This window comes from Mus musculus, chromosome 7 (genome assembly GCF_000001635.26).
Source record: "Mus musculus strain C57BL/6J chromosome 7, GRCm38.p6 C57BL/6J".
Classification (NCBI taxonomy): Eukaryota; Metazoa; Chordata; class Mammalia; order Rodentia; family Muridae; genus Mus; species Mus musculus.
This window is the reverse complement of record NC_000073.6, coordinates 98503627-98507523: the sequence shown is the minus strand read 5'-3', so window position 1 is coordinate 98507523 and position 3897 is coordinate 98503627. Positions and strand designations below refer to the sequence as shown.

At 50.1% G+C, this 3897-nt stretch overlaps 1 long non-coding RNA gene and 1 other non-coding gene across 3 annotated transcripts; one reads left to right on the top strand and one right to left on the bottom strand.

Annotated features, from left to right (window-relative positions):
- Window positions 1-406: 406 nt before the first annotated feature.
- Gm23040 lies at window positions 407-570 on the bottom strand. The gene has a single exon (XR_003946931.1). It is a non-coding gene; the product is annotated as a U1 spliceosomal RNA (small nuclear RNA).
- Window positions 571-1430: 860 nt separating this feature from the next.
- Window positions 1431-3897, top strand: Gm33394. 2 transcript variants are annotated; one of them, XR_869810.3, is made up of 4 exons: window positions 1431-1515; window positions 2135-2210; window positions 3394-3499; window positions 3639-3657. It is a non-coding gene; the product is annotated as a predicted gene, 33394 (long non-coding RNA). The 2 variants fall into 2 exon arrangements; XR_869809.3 differs by having other exon boundaries at window positions 3394-3897.

Below are 3897 nucleotides of genomic sequence, written 5' to 3'. Positions count from 1 at the left end.
ATTCTAAATCAACAGGGATTTAGAATATATTATCTATTTTTTTTTACCTATCATCTGATGCCTATCTTCTGTCTATCTGTATCAATGGCTTTTGATTGTTAAATTGGTTGAATTAAGAAGCACACATTGGGTTGTATGTGAGAAAGCTTCCAGAGACATAGAGCCTGAGGGCTTTGGCCCACCCTGGTTGATAATATCTACCGCACAACCCCCTAAGGCTTAGGGAACACTGAGGAAGAAGAGGGCAGAAAGATGTCAAGAGCCAGAGGACCAGAGTGTTTATAGGTTAGTGTATGTATGGTAGGAGCTGTATCCATGAATTACCACCACCACCACCATCATCATCACCACCACCATCATCATCACCACCACCATCATCATCACCAATGTCAATCATCTTCATTAGCAGGGGAGAGTGTGAACCTAGTTTCCTCATTACCACAAATTATGCAGTCAACTCTCCCCATTTTGGGAAATTTCAGGAGTCAGGACATCTGAAACACAATGGATAAGCTTTGCCCTGAGAAAACCACCTTCACAACCATGGTATCTCTCCTGCTAGGTAAGTGTATCCATGACTTCTTAACAATACTGTCACCTAACCAAGACCTGCACAAGGACAACACCAGCTGACATTCCAGTGTGTATGTACGAAATCTTTCACTGTGCCACTCCTACATGAAGAGCTATAATCAATGGCTGCTAAGAGAGGGAGAATCTCCCTTCTCCAGGGAGGAGACCCCAGATGGGTTATCCAATCCCAAGTGGCCAGCCATAAATGAATACGCAGATGAGCAACACAAACTGGACTTGATAGGTTATATTTATGAATATATATGTGTGTATATGTATACACCCATGCATATACATAGCAATAATAATCACAGAAGTGATCACAAATTTGAGGACAAATTGGGGGAGATGGAAGAAGCTGGAGGCAGGGAAAGAGGGAAGACATCATGTAGCCATCATATCCATGTGTGAAATTCTCCAAAACAATGTAAAAAGGGAAAGCAACGTCCATCCATCATGAATGACTAAATACATCAAGAACATTAACACTGGAATATCATGAACTCCAAAAAATGAACAGAGGTACATCTGTTTATTTGAGGGGATTTCTTTGAAATATGGTTGAGTGTTTTTTAAGGTTTTTTAAGCCCTGACAGAAGGATGGGATAGGGTTGGGGAAGATGGCAGGACGGGCTGACATGAACAATGCAGAGAGACCAGAAGCTGAAACCATTTGTTCTCTAGCAAACTGATGAGAATAGTAGTATTTCTGAACATGAGGGGCCTTTGGCCCCTCAGGCGTCTCATGCCCACAGCGCAGTGCTTGAGACCTGGAACACAACCCCCGGACCCCTCCCCACCTCTGGTTTTCTTCATGATTCCAGAACCAGAATCCAAGAACTCTGGGGGCAGGGAAGAGAGCATCTGGGAGGCCACTGCCTTCAGTGCAGGGCTGGCCTCGCCTGAGTCCACAGCTCGGCTCTGCCCTCTGAATGTGTTTAGGTAAATCTGAGGGGATATCATCCAGAGTCTCTCAGATTAGTTCTCCTTCATCCCTCAGCCCCCAGCAGGTCCTCAGAGAGAATTCCCCTGGGCCGCACTTCCTGTTTCCCTGACTCTCCTGTCTTAGCTCAGCACAATTTGTCACTGTTCTTAATGTGTATATGGGAGAGGGGAGGGGGATGGGAGATGAAGGGAAGGAGGGGAGGGGAAGGAGAAGGGGAGGGGGTGAGGAGGAAGGGAGTTAGAGGAAAGGGAGAGGAGAGAGGGAGGAGAAGGAGAGGATAGGGGAGGGGGAAGGAGAGGAGGGAGGGAGAGGGGAGGGGAAGGGAGAGGGAAAGAAAGGAGAGGGAGGAGGGAGGGAGAGAAAGAGAGGGAAAGGGAGAGAAGTAGAGGTAGAGAAAGAGGAAGGGGGAGGGGAGGGAAAGGAGAGGGGGAGGGGCAGGGAAAGAGGGAGGGAGAAGGGAGGGGGAGAGTCCAGCTTTAGTGGTCTGGTCACTGGCTCCTTTTCTTTGATCCACACTTTCCCTTATGCCCCCATTTATTCTCTAACTCATTCCAAAGCGCGTGCTGCCCGTGCTGCTGCTGCTCTGTAAGTTTCACTGAATCATCTACTTTGTAGGGTGTTTTAGGGAAGGTGGGGTGGACACATGACAGAATCCCAGGACGGCATCCACAGCTTTGGAAGGTGGAGCTGGGTAAGTTGGAGGTGGCTCTCCTGCTGGGAGAAGATTCCAGAATGCTGAGTGATGCTGAAAGACCAGAGAGCTCACGGATGAAACTCCACTGGCTCTCCTGCAGCCAGATGGGGCTCTCCCTTGGACCTCTCTGCTCAAGCTGACACCCTGCTGTCCCTGTAGGCAGCTCAGAGGCCTTCCAAGCCCCTTGCTGCTCCAGCTGTGAGTCTTGTGCCTAGCTGCAAACAAACTCTCAGAGCATAAAACCTCCCTCACTATGGACAGCTTCCTGGCCTGTGCTCCAGCCTGAGTCTCCCCTCCCACAGCAGAGGTTTTTTTTAACAGTCCCCAGGGTTCTCACAGACCCAGCACCCAGGACCTCGAGTATGTTCAAGCATTCACACATTACAAATAAGAATGTTTATGATTGAGCCCATGATACAGATGGAGAAGTGGAGATACAGCGGGGCAGTTTGCCCTCCCCCTCCAAAGCAAAGGTGGCCCCAAGAGCAGAGGTGGCCCCCGGATCTGAGTTTGATTTTACAAACAGAATTCTCTACACCAGCCTGACGGGAGGTGGAGGTGGGAGTTGTGTGGGGTGGGGTGGGAGCTGGGTCATGAGACCCAGCTGTTGAGAGAGAGAGAGAGAGAGAGAGAGAGAGAGAGAGAGAGAGAGAGAGAGAGAGAGAGATGCTTGAAGTTGGGATGGCCAAGTTCAGGGGAAGCGCAGCTGGGGAGGAGCCAAGCTGTTTATTATGCTTGGTCTGTGCTCCAAACAGAGCTGATGGAGGGAGCCACTCCAGTTCCTATAAACAGCTCAGGCCTCCCCTCCTTCCCCCTAGCCCTCCTGTTCTCAGCACAACTGTTCCTAGGGAGATGGAGATGCTAGTGGGGGTGGGGGGAGACAGGATGAGAAGATGGGGAGAGTAGAGAGTGGAAGATAAGACAGAGGCCTCCAGGCAAGGGGAGCAGGACAAGCAGAGGCTAGCCAGAGAGCGCACTTATGTGCTCTGGACACTCCATGCTTTGCTGTCCCCTGCCCTCTCTGGATCCCCTGGGTCTGTCTGAAGACTAGTCAGAAGCCCAAGAGTTCCTAAGTCCTGGAGGGCAGGGTCCATTAATTCTGGAAATCTTTTCTGAGCTCATAGTCCCTAGAGACACACAGAGGACTCTGGGTAGGAATTCTCCCCCCCCTCCCCCGCAGCTCTCAATCTGATGGTGGACCAGACAGATGCTCAGTGCTAGGTGTGAGGATCCCACAGGGATAGAGGCAACAGGAGGAAGCGATCCAGGCCTTCTCCTCAGATGAGGTAGTCCATTCAGACAATGGTAGCAGGAGTTTGGGGGTGAGTCGGGTGCGTGGGACATTCCTGGTGGAAGAGGGGGGACCCTGGGGTTGCGAGGGTCAGATGCTAGGGCTGCAGTGCTGCTCATTGCTGGATGGAGTAGGACACGCGTGGAGACAGGAGCTGAAGATGATCTGTTCAAGGCCAACCTGGATTACAGGATACCCCGAGTCAAAAAACAAAGAACAAGAAGCAGGCAAGATGCTCAGTGAGATTAATTAAATGAATTTGCTGCCAAGCTTGACCTGATTCAAGCTTCCATATTACAATGGTAGGAGAGAACCAACCGGTTCCCACAGGTTGTACTCTGATTGCCACGCACACGTGCCCAGATGCAAATAAATAAAACATAATAAAAACAA